This window comes from Pristiophorus japonicus, chromosome 16 (assembly GCF_044704955.1).
Source record: "Pristiophorus japonicus isolate sPriJap1 chromosome 16, sPriJap1.hap1, whole genome shotgun sequence".
In the NCBI taxonomy this organism is placed as follows: domain Eukaryota; kingdom Metazoa; phylum Chordata; class Chondrichthyes; family Pristiophoridae; genus Pristiophorus; species Pristiophorus japonicus.
This window is the reverse complement of record NC_091992.1, coordinates 123520143-123530982: the sequence shown is the minus strand read 5'-3', so window position 1 is coordinate 123530982 and position 10840 is coordinate 123520143.

Below are 10840 nucleotides of genomic sequence, written 5' to 3'. Positions count from 1 at the left end.
GAGATTTGAAAACAAGGATGAGAATTTTGAAACCAAGACGTTGCTGGACCGGGAGCCAATGTCGGTCAGTGAGCACAGCCCAGGCTCTGGTCTTCCAGGCATGGCACCAACTGCACAGAAGAAGCTGCACAGAACAAGCTGCACAGAGCAGCTTAGGATCTCTCCCCTGCGATGCAGGCAGTGCCAGCCCTGGTCCAGGTCATCAAGACTCACCAGACTGGCATCATTCCACCACGCCCCACCTTTCCGATCCCGGGTTTACTGGGACACAGGGCAGGGGAGAAGCTGTCCGAGGGGTTTGTCTTGGTGTCAAGGCCATGTGGGGTGCCTTGAGAGAGCAGTAGGAAGTTAATTCCTGTCTCACCCCCTTTGTCGTGTATGGGAGAAACTGCTGCTCGCTACAGCCCTGACCCTCTTGTTACTGTTGATGTGCTATTGCTGGAAGAAATGTCTTATTTCAACCAGTTAAACGTTTATTTAAGTTTTTCAAAGGTTGTAAAAGTTGTACAACATTTCTAAAGTTTATATTGTTTGAGCTCAGATTCGTAATGTTTATTAATGTTGATCAAAGGTGTATTCTTGTAAATAGTTGTTCAGATTTTAACATTGCAATAAAACACTTGTAATTTAAATATGTTTCGTGGAGTCTTGTTTTTGCAAATTTGGATTTGTTACGTATAGTTTAACTTTTTCAGTCAACAATGGTATATTTTTGTAACAATTTACTCTTAAAGTTATGAAATGTTTCTGCAATAAAACAGTCTGTGAAGTTAAGGAGAGCTGGGTCTGACCCTTTGAGCTGTGACCTCTGTGAGGTTGGCCACTCATTGGCTAAAGGCCAGCACCACAAGCACATGCTCTGATTGTCTGGCCCCCCTCAAAGTATTGTCTCCTGCGACATGCCACACCCCTGCTCTCTGACTCCCACCATCTGGTATGTCAAAGAAAGAAAGACTTGCATTTATGTAGCGCCTTTCACGACCACCGGACGTCTCAAAGTGCTTTACAGCCAATAAACTACATTTGAAGTGTAGTCACTGTTGTAATGTGGGAAACGCGGCAGCCAATTTGCGCACAGCAAGCTCCCACACACAGCAATGTGATGATGACCAGATAATCTGTTTTTGTTATGTTGACTGAGGGATAAATATTGGCCAGGATGCCGGGAAGAACTCTCCTGCGCTTCTTCGAAATAGTGCCATGGGATATTTTATGTCCACCTGAGAGAGCAGACAGGTCCTCGGTTTAACGTCTCATCCGAAAGACCTTCTGTTACGGCATAGTTGTTCAGGACACGGGCCATGACCACTATCCTCGCTACCCTCTCTGGGGCGTATTGGAGGACACCCCCAGGCCTGTGCAAATGCTTGAAGTGGCTCTTCAGCACTCTGATAGTTCTCTCAACTGCCTGTCTAGTGAACACATGTACCCGATTGTACCTCTCCTCTGCTTCGGTCTTGGAACCAGAAAAGACGTATTCAGCCAAGTAGCAAGGGGTAATCCTCATCACTGATGATTCATCCTTCCACTGGGCCCTCACCCCTGAGCATGCGTGTGATAACCAAGTTGTACACATTGAACGCATCGTGACAGGTCCCCGCATGCTGCACATTCACATGCAGGATGTGCAACAGGGCGTTGCCGATCATCTGAATGATGAGGAAGTGGAAGCCCTTCTTGTTTAGCTTTGTAATGAGTGGGGGGGGGGGGGGGGTGCAGCATCAGAGTCACATCAATCTGCTTCACTTCCTCCTGTTCCTCCACTTCCATTATAATACGTAACAAAGGAGCTTTCTTATAATGTTATTTCTAAAATCGAGTGTAAAATGGCTGTCCGCCATAACTAAGAATGAGAAAGACTTCAATGTTGCCTGGATCAACTGATTTGCGCCTGACTACAGGTGTCTGTGCGCCTGCAAATCTGGCCACAACTTGTAGAGAGCTTCCGAACAAGTGCAATCGCGTTAGAAAGTTGGAGGCGTGGCCAGTTTTTTGGGTGGAGAGATTGGTAGATGACTGTAAAAGATCGAGGCATATTGTACTTACGCGTGTAACTCACTTACGCCTACAGCCCTGTAGACCATAAGCTTGGTGCCAGATTTGAGGGCCTGGTCTCCGAACACTCTCTTCCTCAGGCGACCGAAGGCTGCGCTGGCGCACTGGAGGCGGTGTTGGATCTCGTCGTCGATGTCATGAAGGCACAATCCTATTTATCAAGGAGGCACCCTCAAAACCTCCTTGATAAAGTGCAACATCCCCACCAACACTGGGAGTCCCTGGCCCAAGACTGCCCTAACTGGAAGAAGTGCATCCGAGAGGGCGCTGAGCACCTCGGGTCTTGTTGCCGAGAGCACGCAGAAAACAAGCGCAGGCAGCGGAAAGAGCGTGCGGCAAACCAGTCCCACCCACCCATTCCCTCAACAACTATCTGTCCCACCTGTGACAGAGTCTGTGGCTCTCGTATTGGACTGTTCAGCCACCAAAGAACTCACTTCAGGAGTGGAAGCAAGTCTTCCTCGACCCCGAGGGACTGCCTATGATGATGATGGTGCTGTTTGTGGGAGTTTGCTGTGTGCAAGTTGGCTGCTGCATTTCCCACATTACAACAGTGACTACACTTCCAAAAGTACTTCATTGGCTGTAAAGCGCTTTGAGATGACCGGTAGTCGTGAAAGACGCTATACAAATGTACATTTTTCTTTTTGCACTCGAGTACAGTCTCCAGAGTGAAAGACTTGAAGCACCCAGTTCTGTTAATGCCATGTTTAAACTGAGATCTGGAGCCACAACCCAGCCCGGTGGGGTGGAGTTGCCTTCTTTATCTTTCTGATTCTCAGTAGCACGCTCTGGGGAATATTATCTCTCTATATATGCCAGATGATATTTGTGTATTAAGATGTTACTTACCTTTGTTCACCGGGTGTTGTTTACATGCCTGTGTCAGACATATGCATGTGTGCCAGATACATGTCAGAGGCTGGATGTATGTTAGCTGGTGTGTGTGTGTGTGTGTGTGTGTGTGTGTGTGTTTGTGCACTAGGTCTGTGCAGCAGAGCTAGTCTCCAGTCGTCCTGGTTAACCCTTGCCACTGGACCAAGACCTAGCTCTGTCGAGCCCGTATGGTGGCTGATGTGCAATGGCCACCCCACGTTAAAAAATCCACGCACAGGCATCTTCTACCCCCTCAATTGGAGTTCAGGACTGGAACATCAGGTCCTTCATTGAAACATCTGTGAACTCATCCCTTTTGGTGTGGAAGCAAGTCATCCTCATTCGAGGGACTGCCTATGATGATGGCATATTTGAACTGGTTCCTGCTTGAAGCCCATCCTGAAGTGAGGTTGAAGTGGAGATTGTTTTAGTGCACAATATCTAAATATACAGAAAATAACAGATAACTAGGTAGTGATCTGACAGCGATTCAGATGATTCCATAAATTTCTCAAACTCCAGTATGAGATCACAGTTTTACTAATGCACCCACTACTTTTAATAATTTATACATTGGAATTAGTGAGTTAGCTCCATTCCATTTTCAGACCCTTTTTTGGCAGCACTACATGTGAGCAGAGAATTCATCTGTTTTCTGAGCAAACTAAAAATGTCAGTGTTTACTTTTGGTGTAGAAATGCTGCCCAGTTCCCCAGGGTGTGTGGATAATGCATCTGTCAGACAGTTTTGTTTGTTGCTATAATATAGGAATTAAAAAAATGAAAGCAGTCTTGTATTTATATAGCACCTTTCACAACCTCACAACATCCCAACGTGTTTTACAGCCAATGAAGTACTTTTGAAGTGTAGTCACTGTTATACCACCAACGATGTCTCCGCAAGATCCTGAAAATCCCCTGGGAGGACAGATGCACCAACACTAGCATCCTAGGCCAGGCCAATATCCCCAGCATTGAAGCACTGACCACACTCGACCAGCTCTGCTGGGCGGGCCACATTGTTCGCATGCCTGACACAAGACTCCCAAAGCAAGCGCTCTACTCGGAACTCCTACATGGCAAGCGAGCCCCAGGTGGGCAGAGGAAATATTCTCAAAGCCTCCTTGATAAAATGCAACATCCCCACCGACACCTGGGAATCCCTGGCCAAAGACCGCTCTAAGTGGAGGAAGAACATCTGGGAGGGCGCTGAGCACCACGAGTCTCATCGCCAAGAGCATGCAGAAGCCAAGCGCAGGTAGTGGAAGGAGCGTGCGGCAAACCAGACTCCCCACCCACCCTTTCCTCCAACGACTGCCTGTCCCACCTGTGACAGAGACTGTAATTCCTGTATTGGACTGTTCAGTCACCTAAGAACTCATTTTTAGATGGAAGCGAGTCTTCCTCGATTTCGAGGGACTGCCTATGATGATGATGGTGAAGGGTACTGTAATGTGGGAAACACGGCAGCAAATTTGCACACAGCAAGGTCCTACAAACAGCAATACGATAATGACCAGGTAATCTGTTTCAGTGATGTTGGTTAGGGGATAAATATTGGCCAGCACACCGGGGGAGAACTCCCCTGCTCTTCTTCGAAATAGTGCCAAGGGATCTTTTACATCTTCCTGAGAGGGCAGACGGGGCCTCGGTTTAATGTTTCATCCAAATGATATTAATATTTTGAGCAGCATCAATCTATTCTCTCACATGGGCAAGCAGCCTCACATCTGCGATTTTCCTCAAAAAGAACCCACATGGTTACAGAGAATGGTCTCACTTCTGAATGTATGGTTTAGAGACTCGCTCGCTTATACTTTGAACTCGGAAACATTGGCCGAAAAGTTCTATGGCGCAACAGTGATTTGAGAGGTTGAACGCATGATAATCAATGGCACAACCACAAGTGGGGGGAGGGTGAGGGAAGAGATAAGCATAATCTGTGCTGAAAAAAATGGCTTTGACTATGCCTCTCTTACTCCCCCGTTACGTCTGAATTCCCCCTGATATGGCTTCATACTAGATTGCACCTCGAATCACTCCGACCGACTCACGAAAATATAACATTACATCAACTAAGCCAAGATTGCAAACCAAATCTTTCCATACATTTTACTTGTCTGTCAAATTTCTGGACTTTGCAGCAATGTGTCATGTTAACTTGTTGAAGTGAAACACCTAACTCTACAATACAAGCGCGAGGACACAATTTAATTTGGTTAAAAGAAAATGCTGACTGGGGCATAAACCCCGGCCACAGTATGTAATTTATTTGTTCTTCAAATAGCATAACATCAAATATGTATAGGCTATAATAATAACTATTCTGGAGATGTGATTACATGTAAAACCTTTGTTTTTTTTCCCAAGGACGTTCTCATTTTAAGACTTTTTTAATATTCTATATGAATCGTTTAAACTGCATATTCAAAATTCCCTTTGTTTTTACAATAGGTAAAGGTCACAATCTTGCGGTCTTCGCTGCTCTGCATGTATGGAGCTAATTGGCTTTAAGGGAACCAGCTTTGAAAACAAATAACTTGCTGCTGCTGCAAATTCTGGAATTTGGACCTTTGGGGAAAGTATTTAATGAGGCAGCCTCACCCGTTACCATGCTACTAGGCCTATATTCTCTCGAGTTTAGAAAAGCGAGAGGTGATCACATTGAAATATGCACAATTCTTACAGGGCTTGACAGAGTAGATGCTGGGAGAGTCTAGAACCAGGGGTCACAGTCTCAGAATAAGGGGTCGGCCATTTAGGACTGAGATGAGGAGAAACTTCTTCACTCAGAGGGTGGTGAATCTTTGGAATTCTCTACCCCAGAGGGCTGTGGAGGTTCAGTCATTGAGTATATTCAAGACAGAGATTGATAGATTTTTGGATATTAAGGGAATCAAGGGATATGCGGATAGTGCAGGAAAGTGAAATTGAGGTAGAAGATCAGCCATGATCTTATTGAATGGCGGAGCAGACTCGAGGGGCTGAATGGCCTACTCCCGCTCCTTGTTCTTATGTTATTATTATGTTCTTAATTAAAAATCAGTTGGAAAGAATTATCATTCATTTCATCATCCTTTTCCTGTCTATTTTTTGAAATTTTTTATTATTTGTTTTTTTTAAATTCTAGTGTATAAGAATTTTTTTCTAATCTTTAATAATCACCCTGTCTCTCAGTCCCAGTTGCCTTATACGTCTATAGGCCTCATAGAGCTTGTTCTTACAGTTTTAATGAACCATTGGCATCTGAAAAAAACATTTACCTATACTAGTATGCGTGACAAGCCAAACGAGTTCACCGTTATTCATAATCTCATGGGTGGCGTTCCCATTTCTTACAAATATCTGCATTTATTATTGCCTGTATCATGAGCTTAAACAGGAATATCTGATCTGTCACTGAAAGAGGTGAAAACAAATGCTGAAAACGTTGAAATAATGAGCTAACGAGAACAGATTCAACTGATAAGCGTCAGCTATTAACGAAACAAAGAGCAAAATATTGCAGGTGCTGGGAATCTGGAGTAAGGTTAATGTTCCAGTCGTGTTCCTGTTTCAATGTTAACCCTACCTTCCTCCTTCTGCAAAGGCTGCAAGCCCTGCTGGGTGTTTCCAGCATTTATTTCGGCTGTTAATGATTTTGGCATTATATTTTATACTTGTTGACCTTTCCACTACCAGTGTGGACACCGAATCTAAATGTGATTCACTATGTATTTAAGGATTTATGTAGATCTCATCGAGGAGTCTGTGCATAGATTCAGGAATAAGCTGCTCCAAAATTCTGCTTTTGTTCCACCCTGTTGGTTCCTGCTATTTCATTTGTCACAAGTGCAGATTTCTTTGCAATGTGGATTTCCAACTTTTTTTTTTGCCGTGTTTATACTCAACAATGCCGGGGAAATTAGACAGCATTTCTACTCAAAATCAACACTGAACACTCCCAGGGCAGGTATAGGGCAGTTATATGTGGAGTAATTTTCATTCATTCATAGGCAGTCCCTCGGAATCGAGGAAGACTTGCTTCCACTCCCAAAGTGAGTTCTTTGATGGCTGAACAGTCCAATACGAGAGCCACAGACTCTGTCACAGATGGGACAGACATTCGTCGAGGGAAGGGGTCGGTGGGGCTGGTTTGCCATGCCCTCCTTCCGCTGCCTGCGCTTGGCCTCTTCACATTCTTTGCGTTGAGACTCGAAGAGCTCAACGCCCTCCCGGATGCACTTTCTCCACCTCGGGCAGTCTTCGGCCAGGGTCTCCCAGTTGACAGTGGTGATGTCGCACTTCACCAGGGAGGCTTTGAGGGTGTCCTTATAACGTTTCCGCTGTCCTCCTTTGGCTCGTTTACCATGAAGGAGCTCCACATAAAGCATTTGCTTTGGGAGTCTCATATCTGGCATGCGAACTATGTGGCCTGCCCATCAAAGCTGATCGAGTGTGGTCAGTGCTTCAATACTGGGGATGTTAGCCTGGACGAGGACACTGATGTTGGTGTGCCTGTCCTCCCAGGGAATTTGCAGAATTTTGCGGAGACATCGTTGGTGATATATCTCCAGCGACTTGAGGTGCCTTCTATACATCGTCCAAGCCTCGGAGTAAAGCCCCCTCTACTCTGCCAGATTAACATGCCTCAACAACAAGCTCAGAATAGCACCTTCCTTCCAATCACCACTGCACATTTTTGGATCCTTGTGACTTTTCTTAGTGAGGCTACAAACTTAGTGCTGAATTAGAGGTAGTTTTATGCCGTGAGCCCAGTATCCCCCAGGATCTCAGCTAAAGCTCTCCAAATGCATTCTGCATTCCTTACACCTGGCAGAGAAAGGAGACTTCATTCCATTGGTCTTTGCTGGATTTGAACTGAAATGCACTGCACCACTTAAAAATATTAATTAAAAATATATCATACGAAATAATGAATCTGTACCACCACAAATGATCTTCGAAGTGATGACATCACTTCAGCAATGATGTCATTCCATCCTCTGCACAAGAACATGGTGGTGGGTACTTAATATTACCATCACTCCCCCCTTGACTAGAGCCAAACTGTAGTTTGGTTTTATGTGTAATATTGCTAGAGAATTTGTCACATCATACTAATATTATGTACCTTATAAACTACAACATATTAGCTGAGATTTACATCGAGATAACAATGTAAATGGTGAAAATATGTTGATAGGGTTAGATGAACAGGGGTGGGAGGAGGCTCGTGTGGAGCATAAACGACGGTATAGACCAGTTGGGCCGAACTGCCTGTTTCTGTGCTGTAAACTCGATGTTATGCTTGAAAAATAAAGTATTAGAAATCATTTCCTTTCAATCTGTTCGAAATTAGCTAATCTCAACTCAGCAACTCGCCAAGGCTTCTTCGATAACACCTCCCAATCCCGTGATCTTTACCACCTAGAAGGACAAGGGCAGCAGATGCATGGGAACACCACCACCTCCAAGTTCCCCTCCAAGTCACACACCATCCTGACTTGGAAGTATATTGCCATTCCTTCATCATCGCTGGGTCAAAATTGTGGAACTCCCTCCCTAACAGCACTGTGGGTGTACCTTCACCACACGGACTGCAGCGGTTCAAGAAGGTGGCCTTCTCAAGGGCAACGAGGGATGGGCAATAAATGCTGGACTTGCCAGTGACGCCCATATCCTGTGAATGAATAATCTCAATTGGGGTACTGCTATTGGCCTTCGCTCCCCTGGTGTAGGGAGCAGAGAATGACTGAGATTCCCATTCCTAATTGGTATCCAGAGAGCCCCTGGTGGGGGTACATGTGTGTGGAAGTCAGGCAATGACAGGACTGGGCTGGACTGTAATGTTTCCTACAATCCAATAACCTGCTGACACTCACTGAACAATAGTCAGTTGGGCAAGGTACGGTATATACAGCATACACCTCAAAGCGCTGGAGAAGTACCACCAACGATGTCTCCGCAAGATCCTGCAAATCCACTGGGAGGACAGATGCACCAACGTCAGTGCTCTTGCTCAGGCCAACATCCCCAGCATCAAAGCACTGACCACACTCGACCAGCTCCGTTGGGCGGACCACATCGTCTGCATGCCCGACACGAGACTCCCTAAGCAAGCGCTCTACTTGGAACTCCTACACGGCAAGTGAGCCCCAGGTGGGCAGAGGAAACATTTCAATAACGCCCTCAAAGCCTCCTTGATAAAGCCCCACTGACACCTGGGAATCCTTGGCCCAAGTCCACCCTAAGTGGAGGAAGAACATCCGGGAGGGCGCTGAGTACCTCGAGTCTCGTCGCCGAGAGCATGCAGAAAGCAAGTGCAGGTAGCGGAAGGAGCGTGCAGCAAACCAGTCCCACCCACCCTTTCCTTCAACCACTGTCTGTCAGCAAATTGTGAGGAGGACACAAAAAATCTGCAAAGGGATATAGACAGGCTAAGTGAGTGGGCAAAAATTTGGCAGCTGGAGTATAACGTGGAAAAAAGTGAGGCTATCCACTTTGGCAGAAAAAATAGAAAAGCAAATTATAATTTAAATGGAGAAAAATTGCAAAGAGCTGCAGTACAGAAAGACCTGGGGGTCCTTGTGCCTGAAACACAAAATGTTAGTATGCAGGTACAGCAAGTAATCAGGAAGGCAAATGGAATGTTGGCCTTTATTGCAAGGGGGATAGAGTATAAAAGCAAAGAAGTCCTGCTACAACTATACAGGGTTTTGGTGAGGCCACACCTGGAGTACTGCGTACAGTTTTGGTCTCTGTATTTCAGGAAGGAGATACTTGCATTGGAGGCAGTTCAGAGATGAGGGGGTTGACTTATGAAAATAGGTTGAGTAGGTTGGGCCTATACTCATTGGAGTTCAGAAGAATAAAAGGTGATCTGATTGAAACATATAAGATAATGAGGGGGCTCGACAAGGTGGATGCAGAGAGGATATTTCCACTCATAGGGGAAACTAAAACTAGGGCACATAATCTCAGAATAAGGGGCCGCCCGTTTAAAACTGAGATGAGGAGGAATTTCTCCTCTCAGAGGGTTGTAAATCTATGGAATTCTCTGCCCCAGAGAACTGTGGAGGCTGGGTCATTGAATATATTTAAGGCGGAGATAAACAGATTTTTGAGCGATGGGAATAAAGGGTTGTGGAGAATGGGCAGGGAAGTGGAGCTGAATCCATGATCAGATCAGTCATGATCTTATTGAATGGCGGAGCAGGCTCGAGGGGCCAGGTGACCTATTCCTGCACCTATTTTTTATGTTCTTTTAACAGAGACTGTAATTCCCGTATTGGACTGTACAGTCACCTGAGAATTCACTTTTAGTGGAAGCAAGTCTTCCTCGATTTCGAGGGACTGCCTATGATGATGATGATGTTAGGTCAACCACAATCAATGAACCCAAAGCCCAGCAAGGAGTTAACTTCTTGACTATTCCAAAACTCCTGGCTGGCCTCCCACATTCTACCCTACGTAAACTCGAGGTGATCCAGAACTTGGTTGCCCGTGTACTAACTCGCACCGTCCTGCTCACCCATCACCCCTGTGGTCGCTGACCTACATTGGCTCCCGGTTAAGCAACACCTCGATTTTAAAATACTCACCCTCATTTTAAAATCCCTTCATGGCCTCGCCCCTCCAGATCTCTGTAATCTCCTTCAGCCCCACAAACCTCCCCCACCACCCAAAATATCTGCGCTCCTCTAATTCTGCCCTCTTGAGCATCCTTGATTATGATCGCTCGACCATTGGTGGCCGTGCCTTCATCTGCCTGGGCCCCAAGCTCTGGAATTCCCTCCCTAAACCTCTGCCTTTCCATCTCTCGCCTCCTTTAAGACGCTTCTTAAAACCTACCTCAAGATCTTGGTCACCTGCCCTAATATCTCCTTATGTGGCTCAGTGTCAAATTTTGTTTGATAATGCTCCTATGA